At 39.6% G+C, this 19,893-nt stretch overlaps 1 protein-coding gene and 1 pseudogene across 6 annotated transcripts in view; one reads left to right on the forward strand and one right to left on the reverse strand.

Moving 5' to 3' along the window:
- The window catches only part of LOC137240117 (neurotrimin-like), a 2,444,277-nt gene that overhangs the window by 2,190,327 nt on the left and 234,057 nt on the right, over window positions 1-19,893 (reverse strand). The window lies entirely within an intron of this gene.
- The window catches only part of LOC137239301 (Golgi-specific brefeldin A-resistance guanine nucleotide exchange factor 1-like), a 63,351-nt pseudogene continuing 45,630 nt past the window's right edge, over window positions 2,173-19,893 (forward strand).

Genomic DNA, 19,893 nt, shown 5'->3' on the forward strand with positions numbered 1-19,893 from the left:
ACATATATCAGGCAACTACTATTTGCATATTGCAATGCAAAAATTTCAATAACATTGTACAAATAAATGAAATTATCTTAAATTTAAACTATTTCTCATATTAAATAAGTCGATAAAACTATGTATTAATTGAAACATAGTCTGATGTATATTTGAGTCCAATATACAACATATTTTAGATTGAATAATATCGGGCAAGAAGAAGCCAGCAGAATTGATCCCTCTGCTGACTTCTTCTTCCCAAAGGAGGGTGATGTAACGACACCCTAAGAGCAACTCACCACATCAACCATACATCAGCTGATGTATGTACTAGTTGACCGAACACGCTCGCACGGGCGAATGCAACCCGGCGTGTGAGTGGCTCGGCCATTATAATTTGGCACTGAAAAACGTAAGAACGACTTTACCTAAGTTATATTGTAAAAACTGTGAAAGCTAAAGATATTATAAAAATAATAAAACCCGGAGAAATTGCATGGTTAAACATAAAGTTGTTTATTTGTTAATTATTGGATGTGCTTATTGGAAGCCCTCCAAGATCCACATTACGAACTCTACAGAATCGTAAGAAGAGTTCACAAAACCCTCAAATTCAAATCCAAATAGTGCTATTATTATAAAATTTAACTTGACTCTCGACCGTAACCGGACCCTGCGAGCTTTTCGTGAGCATCGGAAAAGAACTAAGTCGGCTATTCCCCTAAATCCTCTTGGTTGTGAGGTTTTTTTCATATTTATGAAAGTCTCTCTAAAGAGAATAGACTTCTGCTGCAAGAAGCCGTCAAATTGCGACGAAATGGGAAGCTGAAGTCAGCATTCACAATTAGAGGTGCGGTGTATGTGAGGAGCGACAGCGCTTCGAACAGCCCGCCAACTGCCATAAGCTGCTTAGACGACTTACATCAGTTTCGCTAGTTTAGTCTTAAGTATTTGACCTAGTTGTTGTGAATTAATCTTTGTAAAGGTATTTAAACTCAGTTAATGCTCTTTCTCGTTTTATTTACTTTCTTGTTTTCTTAAAGTTGCTTTTCACTTGTTCTATCATAATGATGGTGGGTAATGATGCGAATAGCATTGGCCATAACAGTCTTGTACTTATGAATATTTTATGCAGTCGGCAAAAGGGTTTTAATTTCGTACACTTTAATGCGAGAAGCCTAAATATTGAGAAAATGTATCAGGTTAGGAGAACATTTGAGCAATCTTCGGTGGATGTTATATGTGTGTCGGAGACATGGCTCAGGCATGAGATAAAGGATGCGCACTTTGAGATAGATGGGTATACGATGTATCGAAATGATCGAATGAATAAAAATGGTGGTGGGGTAGCCATTTACTGCAAAAACTATCTAAAAATCAATCATGGTAACATTGAGCATGGTATCCCGTTCAGGCGTAGGTACAACTGAGTACTTGTTGGTTCGGGAGTCCAATCCCCTGTCTAAAGTTCTCTTGTCATGTGTGTACAATCCCAATAGATGTTTTAGTGTAAATAATTTCTCTAATACGTTGTCTGTAGTAGCTGTTGATTATGATGAAATAATAGTATGTGGTGATTTTAATGTAAATATGTTATCCCGTGATATATATAGCTCCCGCCTTTTAGATGGCATGTCCAGTGTTGGTCTTTCTTTAATAAATTCCTCTGTACCGACTAGATATGGGAATAATTGTTGTCCTAGTCTACTAGATTATTTCATTGTGTCTGATTTGTCTTCTGTCTTAAAGTTCGGCCAAATTTCGTTTATGTCTGACCATGATTTAATTTTCTGTTCCTTTGACATTACTTTTGAGCATAACAATTTAGTTTCGGTTCCTTCAAGTTTTCCTGACTATCGCTCGATCAATTTTAACAACTTGAGTACTGAGATGTCTTGTGTTGACTGGACTTATTGCTGGAGCTTGCCATCGGAAAATGATAATCTAAATTTTTTAAATAATATATTGTTATCTTTTTATAATGATCATGTACCGATGCGCACAGTTCAGAGAAAATCTCGATCTTGCCCATGGTTCAACAAAACTGCTCGTGATATAATCTGTAAACGTAACAAAGCCTATGCAGTATGGAAAAGGAATCGCACTGATATAAACTAGCGTTCATATACGAATATACGGAATGTAGCTACTGCAACTATAAAACATGAGAAGCAGGCATACTTTCGAAAAATGTTAAATTGTGAACTTCCTAATAATGTGTTGTGGCGTAACTCGAGTCTTCGTGTACATGTTAAAGACAATCCTGATTGCTCGCTAGACCCTAAAGATCTGAATGCAGGATTCATTAATTGTGCTACTTCTTCCAATGGCCCAATCACCCACCCGATACATTGTCCTGTGACGTTTTCTCAGAAGATTGAATTTTGTGCTGTGTCGGAGCATGATGTGGTGAGATGCATTTATAAGATACGCTCAAATGCTATTGGTGAAGATGGTATTCGGGTAAAATTTATAAAAATTGTTCTTCCACAGATACTGCCAGCCCTCACCTATATTATCAACCACTGAATCACAACCTTGTGCTTTCCTGATGTCTGGAAAATCGGATCTGTCCTTCCTGTAGCTAAAAATAAATCCGCCTGCCGTCTAAGTGATTTTCGTCCCATAAGCATCCTTCCTGCGTTGTCGAAGACCTTTGAGAGCTTGTTATCAGAACAGATTCATGCTTATATTGATAAGTTCAATCTACTTTCCCCATTCCAGTCTGGATTTAGAGCAAAGCATAGCTGTTCAACTGCAATAATCACAATCTTGGATGATATTCGTGCTCCTATGACAGTAACAAGATAACAATGTTGTGTCTGCTCGACTTTTCCAAAGCGTTTGATTCTATCAACCACACGTTGTTATGCATGAAGCTAAAGTCTTATTTCGGTTTTGAGGACTCTGTTTTAAGTCTCATGAGGAGTTACTTTGGCGATAGAGCGCAACGAGTGAAGGTGGGATCACAAGTCTCTAGTATTAAGATGTTATCTAATGGTTCTATTCTTGGACCGTTATTATTTATTAGACCGTTATTATTTAGCCTATTTATTCCCTCACTAGGGTAAGCACCTTGTCGTTGTTGTGAGGGCTTAGCCGAACTCCATAGCGCCCGACTATGATGCGGAGCTGTTTAGGACTGACATCTACGCCGTTTCGCCTCATAGGAGGGCGGCAGGATGTCGGTGACCAAGAACTGCCAACCCCCTAATCCAGGGCGTTACGCTGACCGTACCTATTGGACGATTTGCAGCCAGGGGATAAATTCGGCCACAGTAAGGGGCGCTGCTGTGGCGGACGGTTCTTTCCCCGTATATAATACTGGACCGCTGAGCCCGCCTTGTCGGGCAGCTAGTCGTACGACTAAGATGAACGACTCATTACCTGATTGTAATAAGAACGATGTAAAGAGGAGAACTGAGTCGCAATCCAAGGACGACAAATACGAATTAAGCGATGCGTCGGACTCGGAGAGCGAGAGTAGTGCTGATTGAATGAACTCCGTGTTGGAGAAGCACACAAATGAAAATGGAGTAGAAGAGTGGAGAAGGGTACGGAGCAGAGGTAAAAGAGTAAAAGAGCTCTCTCGCAGTACCGTGAAACACTAAGAATTGTACAACGCTTGGGAGCAGTGGTCGACCCAACAGAAGTAGAGATCGAGCGCTTGGTATGGGCCCATTAAGTGGTAGAAGTAGGTCGAAGGCAGTTCAAAAGGTTTGCTGCGAGAAACCCTCAGTCCTGCAACCGGTACGAGGAGGAAGAAGCGTCGAATGGCAGAATGAAGAGGCAACGTTAGGCGGAAGGCGACAAGCCTGCTTTCAAGAGGCAGAAAGGACCCAGTCCTAGAGCCGCGAGGCAGGGAAGTCGCATAGACAAGACAAGTAGGCCCAAAGCTGTAAGACAGATGGGCTCTAATAGCGATGTAGCAACTACCTCGAAAGCTGCGAGTCAGAGGGAAGTTCCAATTACGGAAGCAGGAGATAAGCCAAAAGGAGATAAAGCTAAGACTCCGGCTTTCTCGGAGGCACTAAAGGGAGTTAAGGCTAAGACTCCGGATTTCTGGAAGGTGCCAAAGGGAGATAACACTAAGACTCCTGGTTTTCCCGAGAAGATGAGTGAAGTGGCAAAGCAGTCACTGACTGTGGCGCTGGTAGATCGTAGCAGTCCTTTCGGACAAATAACTACTGAAAGGTGGAGATCTGTAGAAAGTGAGTTTATTAGCTTAATGCTTAAAATGATTCGGGAACAACCAAGTAAGCCCCTTCCAGCCTTTGATTCGGGGGGGGGGGGGGGGGGGGGGGGGGATGGTATAATGGTGTGAAGATGATAGCGTGCGACAACATCGCGAGCTTGCGGTGGCTGGAGGAAGTGGTTCCAAACCTCCAAAGGCAAGGCACGAACGCGCGGTTTGAAGTGGTGGATAAAGCGCAAATCCCCACGGTACCAAAAGTTAAGGTATGGATACCACGCGTGATGAAGTCGGAGGATACACTGCGACTTCTGCAGAATCAGAATCCGAACATACCGAAACAGGATTGGAAGGTACTTACTGTATCTCGGCCTACCGAGGATGGTTAGTTCTACATCTTCCAAATAAACAAGCAGGCGGAGGATATTTTGTACACGCAGCTTGGTAAAATGTCCTTTGGCACTGGCAAAATCTACATGCGACTCAGGAAAGGAAAGGAAGTTCCAACCCTAACTCGCTAGAGGTGGGCGAAGCCAAAAAGGACCTCAAAAGCCTAAGGGAAAAAAGAAAGGTGGAGGTCCCCGACGTCACCACGAACGTGCTAGAAGAAGACCAACCGCTAAATGGTGCTGTGACTCGCACAGAGGAAGGCCTCGAATACTCTAAACCAAAAGGGCAAAGGGAGGACGACGACGTCAAGACGAAGGTGCTGGAGGGGACAAACAGCCCAATGGTGTTGCGAGTCCTACCGATAAACCTCCAACACAGTAAAGTGGCGTCGAGCGAACTCCTCCTAACCCTTGAGGAGGGTTCGTTTGACGTGGAGCTGATCCAGGAGCCGTGGCTCTCATCGGGAGGAAAGGATTCGGGACATAGCGCGCGCGGGTTTGGAGTTTACTACGCGCAAACGGAAGGACAGGTTCGAGCTGTAGTAATGGTAAGGAAACAGCTGCATTCATATATGCTGCTTATTACACCACTGAGGATCTCGTCGCGGTGGCCGATGAGTAAAAGAATAAGCAGGCATTTATCCTGGCGTCCTGCTACATGGCCCATGCTGCGGAGGTTCCACCGATGGAGTGCAAAAGGCTAGTAGAGGAGGAAGGGCGCAAAGGGCGGTTGGTCATAGGCGCAGATGCAAATGCGCACCACAATGCGGAAGGAGGAGCAGGTACGAACGAGAGAGGCGAATCTCTGTTTTGTTACATCCTGCAAACCAATTTGCGGATAGCCAACAGGGGAAATGTCCCTACATATATTGGTTCAACATCCAGCAATGTTCTGGATATTACTTTGAGCTCCGAGCGTGATATATCAATCCTTCTCCGACCATGCCTATATCAGCTTCAGCATCCCCCTAAAGAGTGTAGAGAAGGGAGGAACCTTTAGAAACCCTAGGTCAACGAATTGGACTAAATTCCAGAAACATGTAGAAAAAAAATTGGGACAACCCAAAGAGGTTGCTAATGTAGAGGAACTGGAGGAGTCTAATGAATTCCTAACAAGGACGCTTATGACTGTGTATAACAAAGCTTGCCTTCTGAGAATATTCAGAGGAAAAGGAAAGCCGCCATTGTGGAGCAATGAGCTGAGTCTTATAAGAAGACAGGTAAAAGAAATGTTTAAGCTCGCAGGAAAGCGAAGCGTGTCGGGACGAGTACAGGGATCTACTGAGGATCTACAAGCGTGAAATTACCAGGGCGAAGAGATACTCATGGAAAAGTTTCTGTACGGACATAGAGTGCTCCAGCGAAACAGCACAGTAGAGTAGTCCAGGGCCTAATAAAGAAAGAGAACGAGGAATGGTCACGTAATAGTGAGGAATCCCTTGAGGTGCTTCTCGATACACATTTACCATCGGGAGACGGTTTAGAAGAGCCAGCAGACATCACTCACACTTCGATCACGGAGCTAGTAGTGCCGGGCTTGGTGACCGATACCAAGATCGAGTGGGCAGTGAAGACGTTTTCTAAGTTTAAATCGCCGGGCCCAGATGGTATATTCCCGGCCATGATACAAGTCTCAAGTAGGGCGGTCGTGGAGTGGCTTAAAATAATATTCGATGGGTGCATAAGACTGAATCATGTACCGCACTTTTGGAAAACTGCTCGTGTAGCTTTTCTACCAAAGGCGAGCAAGATCGGTCAAGTGTATCCCAAAGACTATAGACACATTAGCTTAACATCATTTCTGCTCAAAACCTTTGAGAGGCTGATAGATGTGTACATAAAGTCCAACGTGGATGAAAAGCTGCTCTCCACAACACAGCATGCGTACACCAAAGGCAAGTCGGTAGACACCGCATTTCATAGGATGGTAATAAGCATAGAGAAATCCCTGGAATATAAGGAGTATGCTCTAAGAGTCTTCTTGGACATTGCCGGGGCTTTCAATAATGTTGCAAACTGGGCGATTATGGATGGTCTTAATTACATTAAAGTACATCCTGCCTTAATCAGATGGATCGGCTGCATGTTAGACTGCAGAAAGATTACATCAAAATGGGGATTGTATGAGGCCACGAAATCAGTGGACAGGGGCACGCCGCAGGGAAGGGTGCTATCAACTCTGCTGTGGACGCTGGTCATCAACCAAATGCTCAGGCAATTCTATGAGGGACCCGTAAAACTTACGGCTTACGCAGATGACGTTGCAATTGTCATAAGTGGAAAGTGCCTTCCAACGATTAGTTCTTTGATGGATCGGGCGCTTCGGGTTATTCATACCTGGGCATCTAATGTCGGGTTGAAAGTCAATGCGGAGAAGATGGATATGGTCTTGTTTACAAAGAGGTACAAGGTCCCAAATTGGACCAGGCCTAAGTTAGGAGGGGTGACCTTACAGGATAAACCTTGCACAAAATATCTAGGAATCATCTTAGACAGTAAGCTGTCATGGAAGCTCAACGTGGAGGAGAGGGTCAAGAAGGCCTAAAGGGCACTCTACGCATGTAAAAGAATGCTGGGGTATTCGTGGGGCCTATCGCCCTCTCTTTCTCATTGGGTTTTACAGCGATTGTAAGCCCTATTCTATACAATGGAGTTCTTGTTCGGTGGAAAGCCACACAAAAAACAACATACCTCAAAAAATTAGAGTGGGTATGCAGACTATCGATGCTTAGCATTACGGGAGCCTTGAAAACAACCCCGACGACTGCATTGTATGCCATTCTGCACATCCCACCTGTAGACCTGGTAGCAATGGACAAAGCGTTAACGACCGCCACCAGGCTCGGTGCTTCGGGCAGCTTGAGCGCCGACCATATGGCCATAGTAGTATAGCGTCATCAATCACAAGACGAACAGACTACATGATTCCCTATCTGCGCTTCGAGGGAGGTGGACGGTTGGCGCAAGAATGCGCAAATGGCGGACGAGGCGATACATGTGTACACCGATGGTTCCAAAGTAGTGGAAGGAGTAGGGTCTGCGGTATACTGCACTGGTCCGGAAATAAGCAGATCCTACAGGCTGCCGGATTACTGTAGCGTTTTCCAAGCGGAAATTTTAGCCGTAACCAAAGCAGTAGAAACCCTGGAAGAGAATAGCTTAAGCTGCAACCGTGCTAACTTTTATATTGACAGTCGAGCAGCAATTAAGGCAATAATCTCGCATAGCACAGCATCTAAATGCGTGTTAGAGTGTAAGCAGTCTCTGGAGAGAATCGGGACAGGGAGAGAGCAAACATCTATATTGGGTCCCAGGGCATATGGGATAGATCGGAACGAAAAAGCGGACGAACTAGCTAAAAAGGGCGCATCCCTTGAAGCTTGCTCCGTAGATGTCCCAATTAGATTGGGCGAGATTAAGCGAAGGCGAGAGGTGCACATGATCAACTAAGCGGGGGAAGGGCGTGGGTTCAAGCGCGGGGCTGTAAAGTGTCGAAGATTATGTGTAGGTCTTACAATCTTAGACTAACACAGTTGCTTCTATCATTAAAAAGAGAGGACTGTAGATTCATGACGGATATTCTGACTGGACACTGCCTTCTGGCGTCACATGCCTTTAAATTAGGCTTGGTCAGTGATAGCAGATGTAGGAAGTGCGGGTTGGAGGAGGAAACGATCGAGTACGTTCTGTGCTCGTGCCCTGCATTTGCCAGGCTAACACTCCAGCTATTAGGAGTGATAAAAAAAAATAATAAAAAAATAAATGTAAGGCGCGATAACCTCCGAAGAGATCTAGGGCCGAGCTTCTCTTCCAATTTGCGTCGTGCTCCTCTTGATTTTCCTTACAAATTGGCCGGACGGGACCTACATGTTTTATGCCGACTCCGAACGGCATCTGCAAGGCATATGAGTTTCCACTGAGAGCTTTTCATGGCAGAAATACACCCGAGCGCTTGCCAAACACTGCCGAGGGGCGACCCCGCTTAGAAAAATTTTCTTCTAATTGAAAAATCTTATTTCTAAAATTTTGATGTTGTTTTTGCCCGGGGTGTGAACCCAGGCCTGCGGTGTGGTAGGCAGAGCACGCTACCCATCACACCACGGTGGCCGCCCACCCATTAGGAGTGATACAGCTTTCAAATCTAGAAGCAGCAAGTGGCTTAAGTCCTGCGAAGCTTCTAGTATTTGCCAAGAGGACGGAGTTATTTTATAACATAGGTCATGGTTTTTTTGATAGGGTTTTTCAGTTTGGTCGTTAAAACGAACTTCTGGTCACACTACGGACTCAATCAGTCTATGTGAGGTCCTCATGGACCGGCCAGTTCAACCTACCTAGCCTATTTATTAATGACATATTTACGACTTGTATGTATGCTCAAATGCATGCTTATGCAGATTGATATACAACTTTATATGTCTGGAACACATGCGCAAGTTTCTGAACTTTGTACCAAGTTTAATAGTGATTTGCCAGCTATTTCGTCTTGGGCGCAAAAAAATTATCTTTCATATATCTGCGTGGCGAACGAGTATCTTGGGTTGTGAAATATCTGAGTATCTTAAGGCAAGAAACTGTATATTTTGGTGTCGCGTGATTGCTGATAAAATTCCTACTTATTTATATAACAAGTTAACATTCTCTGCTCGCATAAATTATTTGATCGTGCCCAGATACAATTATCTAAACTCTGCAAGACTTTTCTTTGTCAATGCTATCCGCATTTTGAACCTATCCCCAACTCGGTTCGCAATAGCTTAAGTAGAAGCAACCTTAAGAATGTTATATTTTCTTTCTGAGTTTAGCTACTTATAGTCTAGTCAATCATTGTTGCTAAATGTCCTTGTCACAATTCTTGTTAAACTTATATATTACCACTTTAATTACTTTATTCTTACATGCTTACATGTTTTCTAAAATTGTATATGGAATAATATATACATATATTTTTAAGTTTCAAGTTTTAAAAATTATACCCATTAATATGTAACCATTGTTGCACTATAAAAATCATACAAGATCTTATTGTGCTAATACTGTCAATAAATAAATGAATCGAAATAAAGATGGGTTTGTATCAAATTGAGGAAGATTCTCACTAATGGAAAACGTAAAATTTAAAAGTAGAAAGCATAACGTGTACCGAAAAGGCAGAAGAAAGCAGAAAACATATTGAACATCTAAAGGGTGTAGATACGAAGAAAAGTTGATGGAGATCAATATTTACAGAGGGTATGCATTTTTTAAGCTCGGTCTTAGATCTCTTCGGAGGTTATCGCGCCTTACATTTATTTATTTATGCATTTTTGAGAAAAAAGAAAATCAGTATTGTGAGTATGCAATGAAAACAATGATGTATAAAAAAAAGAAAATAATTAAAAACTATTTAAAAAAAGGACATAAAACAAAAAATGTAAACAATGTTTCTAAATATTCTAATATAATTATTCAAGCCAGTAGGAAGTATAAAAAAAAAAAATTTATTTGAAAATACTTTTCAACTCATATCGTAATTAATTTTGTAAAAGCATAGATATTGTAACGTTTTTTTTGGAAATTCTGCTTATTTGCAACCTTCTGCTAACGTTCGAATCGCTAAATAGTTAAATAAATAACTCCAACATTCAATAATGCAAAATGGTCTTTGAAAGTACTTCACAATAAAACTTATACTTCGCAACCAAAATTTCCCCTTAGGTCTAGTAACTTCGCGAACTCCATGCTTGGTTATCAGCCATATATGTACATGTATATTTGTAGTTTATAGTCTCTCTCATATGGCGTGTTTATGTGAGTACTACTTCGGCTGATGATTACATGTTTTTGCTAGTATGTCTTCGTTGCCTTGTATGTACATATGTGTGTAAATGATAATTGATTTGTTTACGTAACAAGAGTGGCAACATACTTTATTATTGTTGTGCCTTTTTATACCTTTCATGAAAATGAAATGGTATATTAATTTCGTCACGAAACCGAAAATTGTAAGTCCTTAAAGGAAAATAGATAGACCCACTATTAAGTATACCGAAATAATCAGGTTGAAGAGCTGAGTTGATTTAGCCATGTCCGTCTGTCCGTCTGTCCGTCTGTCTGTTTGTATGCAAACTAGTCCCTCAATTTTTGAGATATCTTGATAAAATTTGGTGAGCGGGTGTATTTTGGGTGTCCGATTAGACATTTGTCGGAACCGACCGGATCGGACCACTATAGCATATATCCTCCATACAACCGATTTTTCAGAAAAAGAGGATTTTTGTAATATCTTACCCAATTTAACAGATTGAAGCTTCAAACTTCACCATATACTTTCGTATATTGCGCGTATTGTTGCCTGAAAAAATTGATGAGATCGGTCGTATATATAGTATATATCCCCCACAACCGATTGTTCAGATAAGGAACTTTTCGTAATTACTGCCCTATTTTAAGAGCTACAGGCTTCAAATTTCAACGAATGCTTACGTATATAGCATATATTGTTGTCTGAAAAAATCATAAAGATCGGTGGTATATATAGTATATATATATATATATTTTCCCAAATTTTATCCCCATTTTAACAGCTAGAAGCTTCAAATTTCACCGAATACTTACGTATATAGCATATATTGTTATCTGAAAAAATCATAGAGATCGGTTGTATATATAGTATATATCTCATACAACCGATTGTTCAGATAAGAAACTCTTCGCAATTTCTACCCCATTTTAACAGCTATAAGCTTCAAATTTCACCGATTGCTTACGTACATATATAGCATATATTATTGTCTGCAAAAATCATAGAGATCGGTTGTATATATAGTATATATCTCATACAACCGATTGTTCAGATAAGAAACTTTTCGCAATTTCTACCCCATTTTAACAGCTATAAGCTTCAAATTTCACCGATTGCTTACGTATATAGCATATATTGTTGTCTGAAAAAATCATAGAGATCGGTTGTATATATAGTATACATCTCATACAACTGATTGTTCAGATAAGAAACTTTACGCAATTTCTACCCCATTTTAACAGCTATAAGCTTCAAATTTCACCGATTGCTTACATATATAGCATATATTGTTGTCTGAAAAAATCATAGAGATCGGTTGTATATATAGTATATATCTCATACAACCGATTGTTCAGATAAGAAACTTTGCGCAATTTCTGCCCCGTTTTAACAGCTGCAAGCTTCAAATTTCACAAAATGCTTACGTATATAGCATATATTGTTGTCTGAAAAAATCATAGAGATCGGTGGTATATATATTATATACTTCATATAAACTGTCATTTTTGCCCCTTTTTTACGGCTAGAAGCTTCAAAATTCATCAAATTTCATCAAATAGTTACGTTTGCGTCATATATTTTTGAAAGACGTGATTCGTACTCATAGTTTTTACATGCAGACCACAAAAAACGTCAAGCTTTGCATCCTCACACAGATTACCTACCTATTTTTATACCTTTCATGAAAATGAAATGGTATATTAATTTTGTCACGAAACCGAAAATTGTAAGTCCTTAAAGGTAAATAGATAGACCCACCATTAAGTATACCGAAATAATCAGGTTGAAGAGCTGAGTTGATTTAGCCATGTCCGTCCGTCCGTCTGTCCGTATGTCTGTTTGTATGCAAACTAGTCCCTCAATTTTTGAGATATCTTGATAAAATTTGGTGAGCGGGTGTATTTTGGGTGTCCGATTAGACATTTGTCGGAACCGACCGGATCGGACCACTATAGCATATATCCTCCATACAACCGATTTTTCAGAAAAAGAGGATTTTTGTAATATCTTACCCAATTTAACAGATTGAAGGTTCAAACTTCACCATATACTTTCGTATATTGCACGTATTGTTGCCTGAAAAAATTGATGAGATCGGTCGTATATATAGTATATATCCGCCACAACCGATTGTTCAGATAAGGAACTTTTCGTAATTACTGCCCTATTTTAAGAGCTAGAGGCTTCAAATTTCAACGAATGCTTACGTATATAGCATATATTGTTGTCTGAAAAAATCATAAAGATCGGTTGTATATATAGTTTATATATGGTGGTATATATAGTATATATATATAGTATATATATATATATTTTCGCAAATTTTAGCCCCATTTTCACAGCTAGAAGCTTCAAATTTCACAGAATACTTACGTATATAGCATATATTGTTGTCTGAAAAAATCATAGAGATCGGTTGTATATATAGTATATATCTCATACAACCGATTGTTCAGATAAGAAACTTTACGCAATTTCTACCCCATTTTAACAGCTATAAGCTTCAAATTTCACCGATTGCTTACTTATATAGTATGTATTGTTGTGTCAAAAAATCATAGAGATCGGTTATATATATAATATATATATGATGGTATATATAGTATATATATATAGTATATTTATTTATTTATTTATTTATTTATTTATTATTTAAAGTCGACGACAAACTATGGTCGACTGCATAATATAAAAGATATATAAATATACAACTCAAAAGATAAAATTTAAGATATATCGAGCTTTCAACAATGTTATATTACAAACAAAGAAATATTAATGAACATTACTATTTAATTTCAGAATATAATAATAATAAGAAATATGAGCAGAAATAAGATCTTATGCCGAAATCTTATACTGGCGGAATGCATCAGATTCCGCTCAGCATGACTTCGGAATGCAGTGGATTCCAATCTCCCTGTTGGAATGCAACAAGATTCCAATCAGCATGTCATGGGAATCCGGCAGTGCTAAGAGTAGTGTAATGAGGATACGCCATCACAAGGCATAAAAAGTAACATGACCTGTGTTGTTGGAATGCACCGGATTCCAATCAGCTCGATGCCTGACCCATAAGATTATACTGCCGGAATGCATACGATTCCGGTCAGTGACTCTTGAAAAAGCATGTTTTTTACGTTGTTGGAATGCACCAGATTCCAATCAACACAGTACTGTCTTGTTCCTTCTTAATGAGACATGTTGATAAATGTTCCTCCATCCTTAAGCGAGATAGTTCCTGTTTTTTATCGAAGGAATAAAATGCCGGCAAATTAAATTAGCTTGTATCTCTTAAATTAGATAGGCAAGTATTGCATTACGTATAGTGGCAAAAGTACATTCAAGACTGATGCAGCTATACAAGTCATTGTAGTGCGCGCACCAGATAAGAAGAGGATTATTTTTAGCAAAGTTTCGTCGACAAAGGGGTAAATAGAAAGGAACGTAGTGTCTGGATACTCTAGGGGGAACCGCAAAAAACAAGCGGCTGAGGAGGTCCGCGGAATCAATTTCTCCAATAATGAGCTTATGGATGAACAATACCCCCAGTAATATTCTCCGATTTTCCAGAGTGGGTAAGTTAATAAGAAGAAGTCTACTTCTGTATGGAGGAAGGTGGAGACTTGAGTCCCAATTAAGGCCGCGCAATGCAAATATCAAAAATTGCTTTTGAACTGACTCAAGACGCTTTATATGCTTTTGAGAAACAGGGGACCAAACGCATGAGCAATACTCGAGTATTGGACGAACCAGCGATGTGTAAAGAACCTTAGTGAGGTACGGATCATCGAACTCTTTAGCCCATCTTTTAACAAATCCAAGTAAACCCAACGCTTTGTTGGCTATAGATGAAATATGCATGTTAAAATTCAATTTCGGATCAAAAAGGACACCTAGATCATTTGCAATAGATATACGCTCCAAAGGCGTACCATCTATTACATAAGATTTCAATGCTGGCTTCACTCGGTGAAATGTCATATACTTACATTTAGAGCAATTTAAAGCTAATAAATTTGTTGTGCACCAACATTGGAACGAGTCCAAGTCGGCCTGAAGAAGATCCAAGGAACTCAAATCGGTAGGACAGTAAGTGTAGCAAAGTTTTACATCATCCGCATACATTATAGTATGGGAATATAATATTGTCTGTGGCAAGTCATTAATGAAAAGGGCAAAGAGCAAAGGGCCTAGATGACTTCCCTGGGGTACGCCAGAGGAAACTCCGAACGATTCCGACAGATTGCACTTGAACAGGACTTTTTGGGTCCGGTTAGAAAGATAGCTTTTCAGCCACATTAATAGGTGAAACGGAAAGCCCAGTAAATCAAGCTTATGAATAAGCAACTCGTGGTTGACGGTATCAAATGCTTTGCTGAAGTCCGTGTAGATGACATCCGTTTGCTTGTTCGCTAAAAATCCTTCCATAACTATAGAGGTGAATACAAGCAAATTTGTAGTGGTTGACCTTTGACGAATAAAACCGTGTTGGCATGGAGATAAAAGACTAGAACACTGATATTGCAGTTGATTGGTGACAATCTGTTCAAAGACTTTAGGAATGACTGAAAGTTTAGCAATACCCCTGTAGTTTTCAACTTTTGACCTACTACCTTTTTTATGCAGGGGTATAATAAAAGACTGTTTCCAAAGTGCCGGGAATGACGCAGATCCCAGAGATAGCTCAAATAATTTTAAAATAGGCTCATACATGTTTTCGGCGCAGTACCTAAGCACGCAGCTAGGAACACCGTCCGGTCCCGGAGAAAAGGTGGGCTTCAAAGATTGAAGACTCTGAAGAACAATATTACCATCAATAGCAGGATTCCTAATGTAATTCGAGCTATCTAAGCGATAGGGATATTGACCAGAATGAAAACCACTGGGTGAATACGTGGACTTAAAGAACTCAGAAAATAGTTCAGCAACGTCGTCATCAGTGCAAGCTTTTTTACCTCCAAAGGTTAATGAGGAAGGATACCCAGAAGTTTTCCGCTTTGAATTTACGAAACTGTAAAACTTTTTTGGATTTCTAAAAAAATGGGCTTTACAACAACTCAAGTAATTTTTATAACAAAGCTGATTAAGACGGTGAAATTTAGAACGAGCTATTAGATATTTAGAGAGGTCAGCAGATGCTCCAGATTTCTTGAACCTCTTATAAAGCCTAGATTTGATGTTATTAAGTCTGATAAGTTGCCTTGAAAACCAAGGGGGCTTATTCGAACATAGGGTATAGCGAGTAGGAATGCAGGTATCAAAGAAGCTATCAAGCGTACTGTAAAATATAGAGATAGCCGAATCGACATCAGTGCAAGCATAGAGATCCGACCAATCATGGGAAGCCAACAGATCATTGAGCATAATGAAATTCGCTTTGTAGAAGCATCTAGATCGGGGACGAGACTGTACTTGAATCCTACGGGGTAGGCTGATATCAAGTGATATCTCTAGCGTAGGGTGAAGAGGGTCTTCTGGAAGGGATAAAGGTGGTATTTGCGTAAGGGCAGTACCCACCGAGCCATCCACAAATACTAAATCCAGCATTTTATTTCCACTATTTGGAACATTGTTAATCTGTAAAAGAGATGAGTCTAACAAGCAATTGAGAAACTCATGTTGAGCAGTGGGAGTTAAAAAGTTTGAATCACTTATATTAACCCAACTAACTGTTGGCAAGTTAAAGTCACCAACAACAACAAGTCGATCGTTATCTCCCAACTGCGAATGCAAATCACAGATGGCCGAGCTATGACTAGCATAAACATCCATATCCGAACGAGGTGGTATATACGAACAGCAAACAATTACGCTATAGCTACCGAATGAAAGCCTAACTGCTATGAATTCGATATGGGAGATATTGTCCAGCGAAATCAACTCAGACGATAGGTTAGATTCAACAGCAATAAGGACACCTCCCGCTCTAGAGATGCGATCACGCCGATAAACAGCATATTTATTTGAAAAAACCTCAGAATTGTAATTATCAGGCTTTAGCCAGGTCTCCGTAAAAGCTACAACTTGTGCAGAAAAGTTGAAAGAATTAAGGAAGAATGGAACAAGTTTTGATCGTAAACCACGAACATTTTGATAATTAATGAGAAGACGGGACAGATCAGCAATTACCTTTGTGTTGTTATTACTGTGTTCGTCATACCGTTTTTTGGCTGTAATAAAACAGGTTCGGCCCTCGCCTTTCTCGTGAACAAGTGAACCACAGTATGCTTGGGCCAAAAAGAGGAATCAAGTACCTTATCGAAATATTCATCTGAAAGGGATATTTTAAATGAGGAGATGTCTCTCTCATATTTAAAGTTAAATTTATACACATTGATGTTACTAGTGGGTGCAACACCAAGTTTAGAGCAAACGTAATGAGCAATGTCATTTTCGGTAAGCGAGGCGTGTAATCGGGACACAAATACAGCCCTACGAGGTGGCACGGCAGTCACCTGCAAAGGAGTAGCGGATAGCGCACCAGAGAGCTGGGAAGGTGCGGCCGTTATAGCGTTGGTTATCGAGCCCGTACTATTTTTTTCAGGTACACTTGTATCGCTAGCAACAACCCCAGTATCGGTAACTGTTATTGTTGGAGCTAAAAATACCGGTGGAGGTGTAGGATGAATTGGGGAGTCCAGCGAAATCAACATTGGTGACGTAGAACAAACAGCCGCAAAGGTACCACTATTAGTTCGTGCATCGTTTAATTTGCCAGAGATCGTCTCACTGGAAGTCTCGACACAACCTTGTGGAGATTCTTGTGGAGATTTCTGAGCTGCATTGTTCATAACGTCTTTGGTTAGCCTGTTCGTATTAGTCAACGCGGTTGAAGGGACATTCGTAGGAGGACAGCTTTGCCCCTGACTCGAAGACAAGTTGGAGTCATTGTTGGGCATACATTTCTTTCGTTTTGGCGATTCAGATATCACTTTCAATTTTTTAAAGTGAGCCTCCATCGTTTTGAATCTTTCGTTAAGGTCACGAAACCCAATAAAAATGTTGTTGAACTCTTTCTGAGTTTGCCTCATAAAAGCTCGCATGTCATTTTCTACGGAACGGCAATCATGACATGTCCAGTTCAGTCCAATTTTGCTGGATATTAGGTCAACCACCCGACCACCTATGTGAGAGAAACCGGCACAGATAACATGAGCCATATTATCACAGAGCCAACAACAAACATAAGTATCACCACGGGAAATTTTCTTTTGATTGGTGCACTTCTTGACACAGCAATCCAACATAATTGCAAAGTTAAACAAACCCAAAAGAAAAATAGGCAAAAGAAACTATAAGTATAAGATAAATTGAACAGCTGTTCAAAAATTATGGGCAAGAGTTATTTTGGAGCACTGGATGCAAATCGCAACACAGCGTATAGCTAGCAGCGAACACAACACAAAGCAAAAAGGGCACACAATGACTTGCTAATAGCAGCTACCAACAAAAAGGTATGCAGTTATCACAAATTTTTGTGAAAATCTATGATATATGAACACACAGACTGAATGTTTAAATTGCACAAAAAGCCACTATGTATATTGCACTGTGTAAAGATTTAATACGAAATTAAACTTTTAAACTGTTTTCTATTCTATGAATAAATATTTATGAAAGATAAAACTTGTTTACAAAGTAAAAAGAATAACAATTCGAAGAGCGATCAAAAACACGTCCGCGCACGGCAAGGTTACCAGATAATACTAATAATAATAATAATAATATATATATTTTTTGCGATTTCGGCCTCATTTTAACAGCTATAAGCTTCAAATTTCACCAAATGCTTACGTGTATAGCATATATTGTTGTCTGAGAAAATCATAGATACCGGTGGTATATATAGTATATATCTCATACAACCGATTGTTCAGATAAGAAACTTTGCGCAATTTCTTCCCCATTTTAACAGCTAGAAGCTTCAAATTTCACCAAATGCTTACGTGTATAGCATATATTGTTGTCTGAAAAAATCATTGAGATCGGTGGTATATATAGTATATATCTCATACAACCGATTGTTCAGATAAGAAACTGTGCGCAATTTCTGCCCCTTTTTAACAGCTAGACGCTTCAAATTTCACCATATGCTTACGTATATAGCATATATTTTTGTCTGAAAAAATCATAGAGATCGGTGGTATATATATTATATACCCCATATAAACTCTAATTTTTGCCCCCTTTTTACGGCTAGAAGCTTCAAAATTCATCAAATTTCATCAAATAGTTACGTTTACGTCATATATTGTTGAAATACGTGACGTCGTAGTCATAGTTTTTACACGCAGACCACAAAAAACCTGAAACTTTGCATCCTCACACAAAGTACCTACCTGTTTAATATTTTATATTTATCTTAAAAATCGTTAAGGTATGTAGATCTGTTCACTATATATTTCTTATCTTATACATCCGATTATTCGGAGATTACGAGCGGGATAAGATTATTGTTCAGCCCCATTCATGAAAGGTATGAAGTCTTCGGCACAGTCGAAGACATTCCCGTTTTTACTTGTTTTACTTAGTATCAAATTATTGATGTGAGTATCACTTAGTGATACTAATATTCGTCACAATATATTGTTTGTATTTAACTTTAGTGTTACATAAAAACAAATATTTGTAACCGGCGCTCAGGTTTAGTTTTTGCTCAGTTGATTTAAAACATATTTAGAAATGGATCTTCAAACTATCAGAAGTGCAACGGTAGCAGTATTGAGGGAAAATCTTAGGGAGATAGGTTTGACCACAGATGGCGAATTTGCAGTTAAACATTTCGGCCTTTTTGATCGCGAAGATAGTGATGCAGAGGAAGCTGCTGAAGTGGGCTTACAAAACCGGAATGTTTAACGTTTTACCCTTAAGGATATTGAAGGTAGTGTATCCTCTTTTACAGGTGCAGACTCACTTGACGTTAATCAGTGGGTAAGTGAGTTTGAAGGAAGTGCAACTATTGTAGGATGGAATAGTTTGCAAATGTACATTTACGCCAAGCAATTATTAAAAGGTGGAGCTAGGTTGTATATTAGAGGTGTTAGGGATATACGAGATTGGCAATTGTTGAAAAAGGCTCTTATAGATGAAGTTGGAGCGAAGTTTTCTTCAGCAGAGATACATAACCTTTTGCGAAATCGCCTCAAAAGCATCATGAATCATTTCTTGTCTAGATTGTGAAAGCATAATTGATTATTTTATAAATAGGCTACCTGACTCTAAAATAAACAAATCAGTTTTATATCAGGCCAAAGATGTGAGTGAATTAAAAAGACAAATTAAGATTTATGAGAAGATTAGTCAAACGCTACAAACGCAGAATAGAGGTATATTTTCACCACCAGTAAAACGTATTGAATCAAAGTCAAGTGGTTTAAATACGGAATCAAAAAATGCTTTAAGTGTGGGGAGGCATCTCATTTTGCTAATAACTGTCCAGGGAAACAATATCGTTGTTACAAATGTAACAGTATGGGACATAGGTCCTTTGAATGTAACGAGGTAGTATCAAAAAACAATGCTATTAAAATATGCCAGGGTGTTAA

This window comes from Eurosta solidaginis, chromosome 2 (assembly GCF_040869045.1).
Source record: "Eurosta solidaginis isolate ZX-2024a chromosome 2, ASM4086904v1, whole genome shotgun sequence".
Lineage (NCBI taxonomy): Eukaryota > Metazoa > Arthropoda > Insecta > Diptera > Tephritidae > Eurosta > Eurosta solidaginis.